This window comes from Ranitomeya imitator, chromosome 2 (genome assembly GCF_032444005.1).
Source record: "Ranitomeya imitator isolate aRanImi1 chromosome 2, aRanImi1.pri, whole genome shotgun sequence".
Taxonomy (NCBI): Eukaryota; Metazoa; Chordata; class Amphibia; order Anura; family Dendrobatidae; genus Ranitomeya; species Ranitomeya imitator.
In genome coordinates, this window is record NC_091283.1 from 330,021,876 (window position 1) to 330,038,827 (window position 16,952).

The following is a 16,952-nucleotide window of genomic DNA, read 5'->3' on the forward strand; positions in this document are numbered from 1 at the left end:
CAGTTAAGTGCACTGTGAAATGTTGTGTTGACGGCCTAAGCCTCTGGGCTAATGCTGGTCTCCTGCCTTTGTGCCAAAGCTGGGCCTAGAGCGTCATGTGCTGAGGTTTGATTTCTCGGTCTCCCATGACAGCACTACGGAGAGAGAGGATCCGCCCTTCAGGGACAGGAAACCTACAGATCAGTTGGTTACCTGTCCGTGACGGGGAACCTCTTTTCGGTGGTACCTGAAAGATGCCGTATCATGGACCAGACAGTCGGGTTCCGGCAGCGAGGAGGCTCCTGCCGCGGCTCATCCGGCACCCGAAGCCGCCACCGCTGGAACCGAGGGGTTCTTCAGGGTGTGCGGAGGGAGAATCACCGCCGACTCTGAGGGAGGAAGGGGCACTGGATCACCCGGAGCTCCTGTGCCGATAAGCGCACGCTCCGGGTGTACAAAGATGGCCGCCGCTCCGGAAATGCGGCAGAACTTCCGGGTCATCTCCGCGTGCATGCGCGGTAGCTTTTTCTCCCTGGAGGATGTGTCGTAGCAGCCGGAATTAGCAGGGAACGCCGAGGGTGGTGCCCGATTCAAATAGGGAGATAGTTGTCACACTATGTGTGCACTATGTGTGCACAACTATCTCCCTGCAAGCATGGAGAACAGCGATCTTCAGCAGGAACTGCAGCCGAGACAGCAGCACCATAGGAAAACATCCTAAGACTACCAGGAGAAGTGGGTCTTGCAGTCATTCCACGCAGCACAGCAGATCTGCTGCAATGACCAACTCTCCTCAAGATCTTCCTCTACCAGACCCGGGCCCTCCTCCAGAACCGGTACCTACGTCCACATCCGAATGGTGAGTGATCTCTGTGAAAGTGCATATTTTATAATGGGGTTCCCTCTTCTCCCTTATTAGGGAAAGAAGAGGCTGGAGAAAAAGAAAAATAGATCCTGCCCCACCTGTAACAAAGCTTTGTCAGTAGCCTGGAAAAAAAAGCTTTGTAAATCATGCATTCATCGATTATTGTGTGAAGAGACCCCTGATTTCGCATCTGAACTTAAAACGATAATTAGATCCAAGGTTCAGAATGCCCTTTCATCTTCCAAAAAAGGGAAGGAGAAGGTGAAGGAGACGGTATATTCCCACTCTGTCCGGTCCTCATCTGAGGACGTGGATTCTGACAATTCTAATTCCTCCTTATCTTCCTCCGATGAAGATTCGGGCCGTCATTGCTTGCCACTGGAGGAGGAAAATATTCTAGTGAGAGCAGTTAGGGATACTATGGGGGTTGAGGATCCCAGACCCGATAGAACGGCCCAAGATATAATGTTCGGAGGTCTGGGACAAAAAAAGCGGAAAACATTTCCACTAAATCCCAATGTCCAGACACTGATTAAAAAAGAGTGGGAGAAACCAGATAGGAGAAATTCTTCGGTGCCCTCGCTTAAAAGGAAGTATCCCTTTGAAGACGAGGCATCCACTTCCTGGGACAAGGCACCAAAACTGGATGTAGCAGTGGCCAAAGCCTTGAAAAAATTTGCGCTCCCGTTCGAGGATATGGGTACCCTCAAAGACCCTTTAGACAAGAAAGCGGATACTTTTCTTAAAGGGGCATGAGAATCGGCTGGGGGTAGCTTGAGACCTGCAGTTGCAGCGACCTTCACCTCTAGATCTTTAATGGTGTGGATTGACCAGCTTGAAAGCCAGATTAAAGATGGGTCACCCAGGAGTGAGTTGCTGGATTCAATCCCTGTAATTAGGGCAGCAGCGTTCCTAGCGGACTCCGTGCGCTTAACATCCAAGGCCGCTGCTCTCTCCAACGCAGCCAGAAGAACTTTATGGGTTAAGAGTTAGCCTGGGGACATCCAAAGAAAGCTAAAATTATGTTCTATCCCTTGACATCCTCCAGAAAGCTGGAGACAAAAAGAAGGGGTTTCCAAATCTGGGACCAGCCCTATTCAGACAGTCCTTTCGGAACCGGAGATTTTTTTGTCGGAGAGCCCCCCAGAGAGCAGAATAAATGGGAAGAAGGGATAGGGGTTACCTTTTCGGCAACACTTCCCGTGACAAAAAGCCCTCTAAATGACATTCTCTCTACGGTGGGGGGAAGACTCCCCTCATTCCTTCCCGCCTGGAAGAAAATATCCAACAACATCTGGATTTTAAAACTCATACAATCTGGTCTAAAAATAGATTTTGTTTCTTTACCCCCCCCCCCCCCGAAAAAAAAATTACGTAGTGACAAAAATAAGAACTTCGGCAGCAGAACAAGCGGCGTTAGAGAGAGAAATTATTTCCCTACTACAGAAATCTGTAATTTGGGAAATCTCCCCTCTAGAAATAGGGCAAGGTTTTTTTTTTCTCCCTTCTGTTTCTAGTACCGAAACCCGACGGGTCCTTTTGGATGGTTATAAATCTAAAAAACTTAAACAAATACGTAAAAAATCAGAAACTCAAAATGGAAACAATAAAGTCTACCATAAAAATCCTTTTCCCGAATTGCTACATGGTCGTGATAGACTTAACCGACGCATACTATCATGTGCCCATCCACGAACAATCCCAAAAATTTCTCAGGATGGCGGTCTCCATACAGGGACAAATAGGAAATTTCCAATACAGGGCCCTCCCGTTCGGGATCTCAATTGCTCCGCGAATATTCACAAAAAATAGCGGAAATGATGGCCCACATAAGGGAACAAAATATTACACTGGGGAACAATTTGAAAAAAATTTTCTGTTGAGTTAGGTTTTTGAGCTGATTTATACTAAAATTGGCATGCTGATTCCAAAAATGTAGTCAGTTTTTTTTTCTAGCACGTCAAGTTTTTCCTCCACAACTTACCTGCCAGAGAAACACAATTGCACTGATATCTGTAATAAGACTTGTTATCTGATTACAATTCGACTCATATAGAGCTACGTGGCAACTTGTAAGAGTAGTCACAACCAGGGCCGCCATCAGGGCATTATTGGCGTATGGGGCCCGGTGAGCAGAGGGGGCCCGCATCGGGCCCCGTCTCATCTGCTCACCGGGCCCACCCTGCAGGCGCTGCGGCACGCTATTGACGTGCGGGCCCGCGCCCGCACGTCAATAGTTAACAGCCGCCAGCCAGTCTGAGGCTGGCAGCTGAATAGGGCCGCAGTGCGCACTCGCCGGCGTCTGACGTCATTGTCAGCTGCCGGGCCCTGCGAGTGCGTCTGTGTGGAGCCTGGAGGGAGCTTCGCCCGGCGCAGGAGCATGGCCAGGTAAGAACCCTTGTTTTTTTTTTTTTCTTTGAGAGCTGCGATCCAGGGGGACCCGGGGGGGGGGGGGGCAGAAATGCTGGACACAGTGGGGCAGAAATGCTGGACACAATGGGGCAGAAATGCTAGACACAGTGGGGCAGAAATGCTGGACACAGTGGGGCAGAAATTCTGGACACAGTGGGGCAGAAATTCTGGACACAGTGGGGCAGAAATTCTGGACACAGTGGGGCAGAATGCTGGACACAGTGGGGCAGAATGCTATGGACACAGTGGGGCAGAATGCAATAGACACTGGGGCAGAATGCTGGACACAGTGACAGGGGCAGTATGCTGGACACGGGGGCAGACTGTGAGACCCGGGGGCAGAATGCTGGACACACTGGGGCAGAATGCTGGACACAGTGACAGGGGCAGAATGCTGGACACAGGGGCAGACTGTGAGACCCGGGGGCAGAATGCTGGACATTGGGGCAGAATGCTGGAATATGGGGCAGAATGCGAGACACAAGGCAGAATGGAGATACAGGGCATGATTGGAGACACGGGGCAGGATGAAAGACATGGGGGCATGACTGGAGACAGATGGGGCAGAAAGGAGACACAGGGGGCATGATTGGAGACAAGTGTCAGGATTGCAGACATGGGGGCATGGTTGGAGACATAGGGGGCAGAATGGAGACATGGGGCATGATTGGAGACAGATCGTGCAGGATCATGGGGCAGGATGGATATGATGGAGACAGATGGGGCAGGATGGAGAGATCACATGGGGCGATCATATGGGGCAGGATGGGGAGATCATATGGGGCAGAATGGATACTCATGAGGGCAGGATGGGAGAACATGTGGCTGACGCCAGGAATGAGACACACGGTGGCCAGGATGGGGAATATTATTACCATAGGGGCTAATTTAGGGATATTATTACTGCAGTGATGTATTTATTTTATTTTTTGAGGACACGGTTTTAAATGGGGCGGTCCTGTTACTGTGTAGAGTGACACTATGTCGCCTCTTTTTCTTCATGTGGTGTAATGTAGAAGGTGGGAAAAATTAAGTAATGTATTCTACAAGCGGAGCTCGAGATAACTGTGTTATTTCCTGCAGAGAGAAGTCCTGGCTGGATGAAATGATGGCGGTCTGTGCTGGATGAAAGATGAAGGACTTCACCTAGAGACGTCACTGGTGAGTCAGTGTGTTACCTACACACTGACATTATACACTGTATACTGTATACAGAGCTCCTGTGTATAATTTCACTAGTGATCACTGTATTATCTGTACACAGACACTGCATACTAAGTACAGATCTCCTGTGTATAATGGCACTTATGGTGATAGTATGGTGCTTTTTTTTTTTAGTTACTGATCAGAATTGTAGTATTCAGTCACTATGTGGTGGTAATATGTGGTCTGGACATGGTGTTGCGGTATTTGTTCCTTGTATGTGATATTATTCGATCACTGTGGTGGTAATATGCGGTCTGGCCATGGTGTAGCGGTATTTGTTCTTTGTATGTGATATTATTCGATCACTGTGGTGGTAATATGTCATCTGGTCATGGTGTAGCGGTATTTGTTCCTTGTATGTGATATTATTGGTCATTTTAAAAATTGAAAAATAAATAAAAATATACCTAAATTGTATTGCATATTTTAACAAATATTTAATAGGTTACAGTAGAGTAGGGCCCGGCCAAAAGTGTCTACCGTGTTATGGTGGCGGCTTAAAAAATCTTTTGGCCAAAACAAAAGCTGCCGGCTATATGTGTGATCTGGTGATGGGAACTGTTAATGTGTGATAGGTGAGAAGTGGAGTTTTTCCAAGAGAGAGCGGTGGGACTGTGGACAGTTCGAGGGGTGGAGCGTGGAGGCGTGGCTGGGGTGGTGCCTGGGCGGAGTCTCAAGGGGGCCCCAAAAATTTTGCCAGTATGGGGCCCCGAAATTTCTAGTGGCAGCCCTGGTCACAACTGAGACAGTGTGGTGAGAGGTGTGTGCAGCTCCCAATACGTCGTAATTATCAATATCTTTGCACAAAAAATTTATAGTAGGAATAAATAGGATTTGTGATAGCTTTTCTCTTTACATTGGGCGCTTAGTTGTAATTTATATATCTTTTATGATTTTTTTCTTTGTTAGTTTTCAAAGCTTGTAACTTTCCATCTCAGTGTTTTATTTACATATGTACATATTTCCTTTGTTTCAGATCATGTCTGCTCCTTCTTCCTCTCGTCATAAATGCCTATTTGTACTATTTAAAAAAAAAACCACTTTTTAGGTACAGTAGTTTACATATTTTTGAGAAGACAAAAATCCTATAGTTCAAAAACGTGACGTTATAGAGAAAAACTGAGATCATTTCTGGACTCGGCATCCAAAAATTAGTTAAGAACAGTTGTCTGACCTAACTCCTAAAAAAATTGTGTTCCCCAGTGTTATAATAGTCCCTTACTTGGACGATTTTCTTATTGCAAGCAACTCTGCTCAAGGTTGCAGGGAACAGAGAGAAAGAGTAATGACTATTCTGACGTACATGGTCAATCAGAAAAAACAACCGGAAGCTTTATGCCAATATAAGTACCAATATTTTATTAATCACAAAAAAAGATAAAAACTTTAACAAGTCTCATAGTAGCCAGTGGAAACACATGTGACAGAATAATACTGTCTGCATACAGGAATATACCACAAGATCAATTGACACACAAAGACATGCCTAAAATAATTGCCAAACAATTATATAATGATAGGGTAAAGGTACCGTCACACTGAACGATATCGCTAGCGATCCGTGACGTTGCAGCGTCCTGGCTAGCGATATCGTTCAGTTTGGCACGCAGCAGCGATCTGGATCCTGCTGCGATGTTGTTGATTGCTGCAGAAAGTCCAGAACTTTATTTTGTCGCTGGACTCCCTGCAGACATCACTGAATCGGCGTGTGTGACGCCGATTCAGCGATGTCTTCCCTGGTAACCAGGGTAAACATCGGGTTACTAAGCGCAGGGCCGCGTAAACGTTAAAAAAACAAACACTACATACTTACCTTCAGCTGTCTGTCCCCGGCGCTGTGCTTCTCTGCACTGGCTGTGAGCGCCGGCCAGCGGGAAAGCAGAGTGGTGACGTCACCGCTCTGCTTTCCGGCCGCTGTGCTCACAGTCAGTGCAGGAAAGCAGAGCGCCGGGGACAGACAGCTGAAGGTAAGTATGTAGTGTTTGTTTTTTTAACGTTTACGCTGGTACCCAGGGTAAACATCGGGTTACTAAGCGCGGCCCTGCGCTTAGTAACCCGATGTTTACCCTGGTTACCAACATCGTTGGTCGCTGGAGAGCTGTCTGTGTGACAGCTCTCCAGCGACCAAACAGCGACGCTGCAGCGATCGACATCGTTGTCGGTATCGCTGCAGCGTCGCTGAGTGTGAAGGTACCTATAGTAGCAATAAATCACCTATATGTTATTAAATGTCCTATCATACAAAGCCCACTTCATAATTATCTCTGCAGTTCAATCAGAGCACATAATAGTGTGTTGCTACACAAGTGTATATATATTCATGCTACAAAGTCATGTGCCTTAATGGAAAAAAGAAGTGTGTATGTATATGTGTATATATATATACATACATACATACATACATACAAAGCAGCTAACAGTAATAAAGAGGAGGGGGCAGGTATATGCAAAAAAGTCCAAGATGTCTATATATGATCTATAGAGTCTCAGTAGACTATAATCAAATAAAGGAGAGGGTTAACACCATGAAGTTCAGTATATAGCAATAGTGCTTATAAGGAAAAAGGAACCCTATCCTATTAAACAGGACATTTCACACATTGCACCGCTAAAAAAAGGTGCATATAGTGCATATAAAAGGCATAAGAATTAATAAGGGCATATTACCTAAACATGCAGCTCAGTACAAGGACCCCGACGCGCGTTTCGCGGTATGCTTCGTCCAGGGGGATAGTCACAGCACATAGTGGCTATTGTACAGTTTAAATAGAGGGTGTAATCAGTGGTGGCAGCGGTTTGTAATGGTGCTTGCTTCAACACGCCGGCTCGGACGTCACTGCCGGTCAGCGTCACATGAGGCCTGTCCAATCCCCTCCCCGACGCGTCAGGACAGGGGGCGGAGTCAGCCACACTACAGACGCGTCTCCACAGTAACCCGAAACCGGAAGTAACCACAAGCGCTCACCGCAGGATGGTAAATACCGCTAGGATACTGACGGGATATACAGCGCCTGCACATAAAGTGTCTCAGTGATAGATAGAAGTGAAAGGTGCATAGCTAGTGCATCCGTGCAGGATACATATAATACAGGAGGAAGCAGCATATATGTAATAATAAATATATTAAAAAACAACACTGTTGTAAAGTGTCAGTATATATGAATGGCAATTAATGCTATATAGCTATGAAAGTGAGAGGTGCTATTAATTACCTACATAGGATACTAATAATAATTAAGTGTTCTATACCAGTCAGTAGTCTATAATCGGGTCCTTTCGTCAAACTCAATCTGACAGGTGGACACGCCTCTATCAAAGTGTGTAACCCCGCCCCTCCCCTGTCTGACAGCTGGTAGCCAGCTGTCCCTCCTTGGCTGATTTCCCTGTTGTGAATTCCATTCTTGGTTGTAAGTAGTATTTTTGTGAGTTCTGCTCTTGGGCTCCTCCTGTGGTCTTTAGTGGTATGGCTGCTTCATGGATTTAGCTTCTCAGCTGTTTCCTTTGATTGTCTTTTGGGCTCGGCTATATTAGTCTGGCCTTAGCCCTCAATCAATGCCAGTTCTCAATTGTCTCTGCCTGGAGTCATTGCTCTTTGGACTTTCCTGACACTCTGACCAAGTTCTGCTAAGCTAAGTCCTTTCATTCCTTTGCAGTTCACTTATTGTGGACTTGTTGTTTTGTACTGCCTTGTTTTTGCTCTTTTGTCCAGTTTATCAGTATGGATCTATTTAGCTAAACTGGAAGCTCTGGGCAGCAGAGTTTGCCCTCCACACCTTTAGTTAGGTGTGGAGATTTTTGCATTTCTCTGCGGTGGACTTTTTCTAGTGTTTTTCTACTGACCGCACAGCGCTCTTTTCTGTACTTTCCTTTCTAGCTAGAAGTGGCCTCCTGTGCTCAATCTTGTTTCATACTACGTATGTCATTTCCTTCTCCTCTCACAGTCATTACATGTGGGGGGCTGTCTTTCCTTTGGGGATTTTCTCTGAGGCAAGATAGAAGCAGGAAAACTATCTTTAGGGGTAGTTAGCTCTTAGGCTGTGACGAGTTGCATAGGGAGCGTTAGGAGCAATCCACGGCTGCTTCTAGTTGTGTGTTGAGCTTAGGGTCTGCGGTCAGTGTAGATACCACCTGCTCAGAGCTAGTCTCATGTCGCTCCATAATCACCAGACCATAACATTTCCCCTTTTGATATAGTTTGATATTGTGAATGTGATTCTGGGATAACACCAAGCTGTTTATTTTTGTATCCTATTAGATGGGCCAGTTATATAATTATATCCTATTAGATGGACTTGTTATATAATTATATCCTAGGATTCTCATTTTTACACATGGTATATAACACCAGTCTCATTATATGGGCACATTATGTATGTGGCCATATTACAACACCTGCAAGTAAGAAGCGGTGTGTTTTATACAATTAAAAACAGCTGTCCCTCCTTGGCTGATTTCCCCTTTTGATATAGTTTGATATTGTTAATTTGAATCTGGGATAACACCAAGCTGTTTATTTTTATATCCTATTAGATGGACCAGTTATATAATTATATCCTAGGATTCTCATTTTTACACATGGTTTATAACACAAGTCTCATTATATGGGCACATTATGTATGTGGCCATATTACAACACCCGCAAGTAAGAAGCGGTGTGTTTTATACGATTAAAAAACCAAAGACACGATATTGTAAAAATTTAAAAAGATTTTATTGCTGTAAAATAAATACATCTCAAAGACATTTCAATACTATAAAAATTATTACAGAGTATAAAAGCAAAAACATTAAATAGTACAATGATCATACATCAACACACTTCTTACAAAATAAATAGTATCACAAGTACAATGAACATACATCATTACACTTCCTGCTGAAATAAATAATATAGTCTAACAAGTCAAGTTCAGCATTTATCCACTACATTCTTTACATTGTGAGCCACATGGTTTGTAGCAACGGTAGAGACCTTTTTTAGGCATTAGAGTTCCGCGTGTGATGCCTAATGACGGGGAATGTAAAGACTGAATTGTACATGGCGACGGAGCTAGCTTCTGCGGTGTAGATACAGCGTGTGTCTCGCTGCTGGAAATTTTTAATTCCTCTAAAAGCTTCCTAGTAGTGGGATTACCCACAACTGTAGATGGTATATTTAGCTCTGCCATAGCCTACATAAATGACTCCCAACCCGGCGGTAAATTCCGGCCGGTCAGAGCATGACTCTGCGTTGTACTACGTACCAAGTCCAGTAAGTTAGACCCTGGTATTACGGATCCTTTGAAAATAAATTCGGCTTTATTATTCCAGGCTGTGACATTTTTATTCTGCAGCAACCTGTTTAGTAAAAATTCAGCATTCTTTTTATATCTTTGGTTTATATGACTGACAACTTCAGCGACCTCTTGATTTTTATCAGAGTCGGTCTTTGGCAATTGTTGCTGACCAGGATCAGGAGTGCTAACGAGATTTAAAGTCGTTACTTCTTTTGAGCTGTGCCTCGTATGTACCAAGTAGCGTTGTAGCACAGAGCTATACATTTTAATTTTCACATCATCGGGAATGTCACGACGTTGTAAAATGTTGCTAATTTCACTATCAAGGCGACGAATAACACTGTCGCGGATGTAATCTGTAGCACCGGGTCTTAGTTTGTCTAGCTCCTGTTTGGGCACTAGATACATTTTCTCTGTATGCTCCATTATTTTCCTGCAAGCAGGCTTGTTATTATTGGAATTGCAAAAGCTAAAAGAGGACCGATAAAACCACCGGCCTGCGTTAGTAGCCGCTTCTTTTTCTTTATGGTCTGAGATCTGTCGCTCCGGGTTCTTATAGCTTTACGCCACTTCTTTAATATGCCTTTTTGGCGCTCTTTCAGAGGAATCCTGCCTTTTAAGATGTTTAAAGCAATCTCGCCTATGGCTGTAATTAAATCATTGCTTGCATTGCGCAAAATAGACTTTCGGACAGCGGGGGTTGCTTTCACCAGAGTTTTTAAGAGAGCCCAGTTACGCCGGAGTCTCTCGGACATCTTTACAGCACAACGTACACAGCATAGAATGTCTGATACCACGTAAAATTCACTTTTTAGAAGTGTTTTTCTTTTGAACATAGACCACAGGCAACACTGGTGGAAACAATCCGGTCCTTAAGCGTAGATCCTCAGGGGTATTAGCTCTCAAATCTACAAGCAAATACCCGTAATGCTCCCGCGTGGCATCCTCAAAAGCTTCTAGGAAAAAACGTGTTTTTCCGGGATACAGCTGACGAGCTAGAGTTAAAATTTGTAATTTATCTCGGGGGTTATTAAAAAGCACCATGCACTTTGTGTTTAAATTTATCGTGCGGCTTTTCTTACCCTGACAAAATATGTTTTGTACCAGGTAGAAAATGCTGAGATTTCTGTGGTGCACATACTTGGTAAAGGCTTTTTCTATCTCACAATTTTCACTAGCACTCTCCATGAGATCATCAACAATCGCCAAATTCACCTTCTCCGGTGGCAATAATTCGGCATCTACGAATGTATTCGGCAGACCCTCCACAAATCTGGCGTGGGGAAAAGAGAGAGAGATTTCATCATATAGTTTTTGCCAACACGAATAAAACCATACAATATTATCAGGTTTCTGAGAAAAATTAGTTTCAATATTATATAGCAGTTGTTTTACAAAATAGCTCTTTCCAGAATTAGACGGCCCTGCTAGAATGCATGAGAATGGGTGCTGCAGACGTGTATCCATCACAATACTTGACTAATACCCAAAAGGTAATGTTGTGAAATCGTCTAATAGTCGCCGCTTTGTATAAACGCACTTTTGTGTTTTGCGTAATGACCTTGTTTCAATATCCCAGTACTTTTTATTTCTCACAATGGCCGGCTGCTGTACGACAATACGTTTCTGAGTTTCTGTGGCAGAATTGCGCGGGTAGTCCAGAACTAGATCTTTCAGACTGTTGAAATTAATAGATTGAGAGTTACCGACATTTAGTGTTATCCCCTTAACTTTTAAGACAGTTTTACCGGTGTTGAGTTTGTATCCGTACGTTTTGGGGCCCGTGGATACAAATTCTGTGATGTGTGTACCATCGGGTATTTCACTGGTCAGCTCTCCCAGGTAATCGCCTAAAGGCGGCTGCCACTCACCATCTCTCTGTACAAAAATAACTGAATCTGTGTCGTGATAAAGACACCTCTCCTGCAGCCGGTCCAGCAGCGAATAGAGCTCTAACCGAGCATACGCTGTTGTTAAACACGCTATAAAAATGTTTTTGTTGAGTGTGTGGTGGCCTTTTGCATATTTCCAGTTAACGGTTGCGGTGTCATCATCAAGGAAATGCAACATCGAAATGTCATAGTAAGGCAGGAACAAATACTTAAAAAGCTCATCTGGGTCTCTAACAATGCTGGTACATGATAGATTAGATCTCTGAGCAAACTTTCCCCATAAAGAATTTAAGAAAATCTTGGAGATCTGTCTCTTAGCAGGATTGACAGCTATATTTTCAGGCCGTAATTGGACACCTTCTTTTTCAAGAAAAGAGTCAATGTACTGCCTTTTCTTGGCGTCATCAGTACACCAGCTAGGATAACCAGAGGCTTCCTGCTTATCCCTAAGATGTAATTTAATGTAGGGAGCAAACAGATCATCAGTGGTTTTAGGAAAATGCCATATTTCATAGATGTGCGCGATCCGATACCCTTTTTCTATCGCCATCTCGAGCTCTATAGTGCACCAGGTGCCTGTCAGCGCACGTTCTTCATCACTAGGGGCACAAATATCTGCCTGGGAATTTGTAGCGCATGTGTAGCAAAGGGGAAACATTAATTTTTTGTTGAGTTTTACCGGTAGAACTGGAAAAAATAAATCTCTCGTCGGGTAGACCTTGACTTTAGCAATGCCAAAGTATTTTTTAATGAATCCAAAATTGTCATAGATGATGTCTGGGTGGCCTACAGGGTATGTTTTAGTTTTGTTTGCAAAGGGGTACAGACTGGTGAAATCGTAGTAATGTAAAGTCTCCCCTTCTTCCAGATGGTGATAGAGCTTAATGGCGTTAGTTCGGCCGCCATAAAGCGCATCACGGGGGGTCTAAAGGAATGGGAAACTCCATCTGACGGAGAAATGCTTGAAGGTTAGAATCATTTTCAACCATTTCATTCCACTCATGCTCCCACATCACCCTTATTGTGTACCCGCAGCACTGTAAGTAACGTTTTTTAGCTAAAAAGGTATAATATAACTGGCTGTAGGACGTGCTTGTGACCTTATTCGTGTCATTTTCATTATAGCACACGGGACATCCGTGGTAAAAACACCCCTGAAATTCAAAGGCTATGTGTTGGCCGCTAACATAGGCATAACCATCTAGAAAATATTTCCCGACTTGTTTTTCACCGCCTCTCAAAGCGTGCTGTATGTCGATGTTCTCGGAGTGGGCTACATACATGAGCCACTGTATAGCTGGTGTCGAGTAGCGCTTTTTTGCCTTGTGATAATTATCACCAGGTAAAATGGCGATTGTCTTTTTTGGAAGAAATTTAAACCTGTACATTGTCATACACACTGAGGCCAGGGTGATGAGCTGAAAAGGATCAACACATCTGCTCACTACAATCCGTTGCTTTTGACGCTTACAGTATTTTTTAAGATTTTTCTGTGTCATCTGCATAATACGCTCTCTATAGATCTCGCAAGCGTGTCTCAAAATTTCAACATCTTGTTTGCAATAAGATTTTAGTTCGGCCTTGAAGTCAAAAGTTGTATTTACCTGTGTCTCATACCACTCCAGGAACTCTACCTTCTCACCAGGTGACATGTACTCCACCCCATAATATTTTACATCAGGTATGGGACCTACATAGTTTTGGTTTTCTCTGGTATTGAAAAAGTGTGGAAAATATCCTTTGCCGCCTGAAAGGCCCATGGCCTGTGGTAATTTACTGAGTTTCATGGGAATAAAATTTAGAGAGTCTATGAATCTTATAGACAAATCGGGTAGCGTCACACACAAGAGACGGCCACCTTGGGTTATCAACTGTACTTGTAGTTTTTCAGAAATCAGTTCCTTAACAATAAAGTATGAGTCGTATCTTCCACCATTGTGGGCAATAAATGTATGATCTGAAAATTTACCGCTTGTAAAGAACTGTACAAAGTCATGTACACAGGTATCACCCTCAAACTCCCAGGAGGGGTGGCCATACAGCGTTGTAGCATAAATGTAATTCGGGATGTGCGTGCCTGTCTCCTGCATACATTCAAAATCATAAAAGATATAACAATCTGACTCATCCTGTGCTACATACTTCCGCATGTAACAAAGATGGGCATCGAATTTATTTATATGTCTGCGACATACAGGACAGCGCAAACTCACATTTCTACGGCTTTGTTGTAAAATGTGACGTGGGTAACCCCTCTGCAAAAATTTAGTCTCCATCTCATCCAACCGTTGGGAGCACAAGGTACTGTCACTAACTATTCTACGTACTCTTTCAAATTGAGATTGAGGAATTGACCTCTTAACGGCTTTTGGGTGGCAACTTTGATACAGCAAAAGATTATTACGGTCCGTATCCTTCACAAAAAGATCTATCGTCAGTGTACCGTCTGATTTTTGAATGACCTTGGTGTCTAAAAAATTAATCTCCGTACGATCAAAATTCAAAGTAAAAGAAAGCTCAGGCCAGACTGAATTGATCTGGTCGAAAAACTCCTGTAAACTCTCACCTGTACCCTTCCATAAGCAGAATACATCGTCGATGTATCTGCGCCATAATATACAATGGGACTTAAATAGTGCATTACAGTATACGTAATCAGACTCAAAAACTGACATGAAGCAATTAGCATAGGGCGGGGCCACATTGGACCCCATTGCCGAACCCTGAGTCTGCACATAGAAGGTGTCTTCAAAAATAAAGAAATTTTCTGTTAAGACTAACTTCAATAATTCCAATAAAAAAGAGATTACAGTGGACTCCATATGGGAATCGACAAGAACCTGCTTCGTCGCACTTATTCCTTTAGTATGTTGAATGGAAGTGTATAAATTGTTTACATCTAATGTAACCAAAAGCGTACCCTCCGGTAATTTACCTAATTCACGAATAATTTGTAAAAAAGCTCCTGTATCTAACAAAAAGGCTGGTGTTTTTTTGATAAGTGGTGTCAATACCTTTTCCAGTAGAATAGACAATGGTGATAGAATTGAATCCGTGGACGCAACTATCGGTCTGCCAGGGGGTCTTTCTAAATTTTTATGAATTTTAGGTAAAACATAAAATACTGGAACAATTGGATATTCGTTAGTCAAAAATTCTTTAGTTTTCTTATCTATAATCCCTGTTGATAGTGCTTCGTCCAGTAATACAGTTATTTTATTTCTAATTAACGGAGTAGGATTGTTAGTAAGCGGCTGATAAACATTTCTATTCGCTAACTGAGATAAAATTTCTAAACGATAAAATGAATAGTCCATGATGACAATTGCACCCCCCTTATCCGCTGCCTTTATCACTATATCCTTATCACTCATTAGTGTTTTAAGAGCCGTACGTTCTGTTTGCCCCAAGTTAGATCTGAATGTAAAGTCCCCTCTTACAATTTGTTTGCAAAAATTAGAAACCTCCCTGTCAATCAATGTTATAAAAGTCTCAACTGGTGCACAACTCTTTGGTGGAGAAAAATTGCTCCGTAGTTTTAAACCCAAATCCTTCAAATTAATGGGTGTAGCCTTGGTCACTACTGCCTGTGTGGTCATAGGTGCTTGTTCACAGAAGTATGCTTTTAATCGTAGATTCCTGTAAAACCTCTCTAGATCAACATTCAACTGAAAGGCATTAAATTTATAAGTTGGACAAAAAGATAACCCTTTCTCCAACAAACGTAATTGCGATGTATTCAATGATTTATTAGATATATTTATCACTAGATTGGACTCATTACCTGAGACCTGGTGTTCATGGTGTGACGATTTGTCTCTGAAACATTGGCCCCCCCTCCTCGTCCTCTTCGTGTGTTGTATTTCCGACCTTGGCCTAAAAAAGACCGATGAAGCTCCATACGTTCGTTGTCCGAGCTTGAGGCTGAAGAACCGTCCGTATATCTGTATCCTCGGTAGTTCGGACGAAAGGAGGGATTTTGCCATCTATATACACGTTTTTGTAGATAGTCCTGAGTGTCTCGTATAAATTTCTGTCGCTTACGTTTTTCAGTTTCCGACATACAGGACAGCGCAAACCATTACATTTATGCTCTGTTTCGCTATTTCTGAGAACAAAATGGTTGCATTTATCACAAAATGTTTTAAGCCTGCAGAATGCTGGGTCGCCTACACCCAATTGTTTGTGATAATCTAAGCACTCGCTCGAGCGGCAATAAACTCTGCAAACAGGGCACCTGGGCTGTTGGTCGGCACTGCTTTCTACACAATTCTCTCTCTGACAGGCTTTACAAAAATACTGGCAGTTGTGATTGTTTTTATGGTGAAACACTGAATTGCAGAGCTCACAAAAGTAATCAGCCCCGATTAAAAAAAAAAGTGTGTAACCCCGCCCCTCCCCTGCCTGACAGCTGGTAGCCAGCTGTCCCTCCTTGGCTGATTTCCCCTTTTGATATAGTTTGATATTGTGAATTTGATTCTGGGATAACACCAAGCTGTTTATTTTTATATCCTATTAGATGGGCCAGTTATATAATTTTATCCTATAAGATGGACTTGTTATATAATTATATCCTAGGATTCTCATTTTTACACATGGTTTATAACACCAGTCTCATTATATGGGCACATTATGTATGTGGCCATATTACAACACCCGCAATTGTATTGCGGCTACTAAAGCAGGCCGGCGGTTTTATCGGTCCTCTTTTAGCTTTTGCAATTCCAATAATAACAAGCCTGCTCGCAGGAAAATAATGGAGCATACAGAGAAAATGTATCTAGTGCCCAAACAGGAGCTAGACAAATTAAGACCCGATGCTACAGATAACATCCGCGACAGTGTTATTCGTCGCCTTGATGGTGAAATTAGCGACATTTTACAACGTCGTGACATTGCCGATGATGTGAAAATTAAAATGTATAGCTCTGTGCTACAACGCTACTTGGTACATACGAGGCTCAGCTCAAAAGAAGTAACGACTTTAAATCTCGTTAGTAGGGTTGAGCGACCTTGACTTTTTTAGAGTCGAGTCGGGTTTCGCAAAACCCGACTATCTCAAAAGTCGGGATCGACCGAAACACGAAACCCAATGCAAGTCAATGGGGCAGCATAGTCGGCAGTGAGTGGGGGCCAGGAAAACACCTAGAGTGCCCATTTTAATGGCAAAAACATCCATTCTTCTTAATGAAGCTTGTCAATCTTAATTTCCCTTACAATAATAGTTAGGCATTGGAAATTGGGGGTCATTTGGCTAAAGTTGTTGAGGGTAGGGCTGGTTCAAGTATTTTGTGGGCCCAAGAAATCTGGACCACGTCCCGG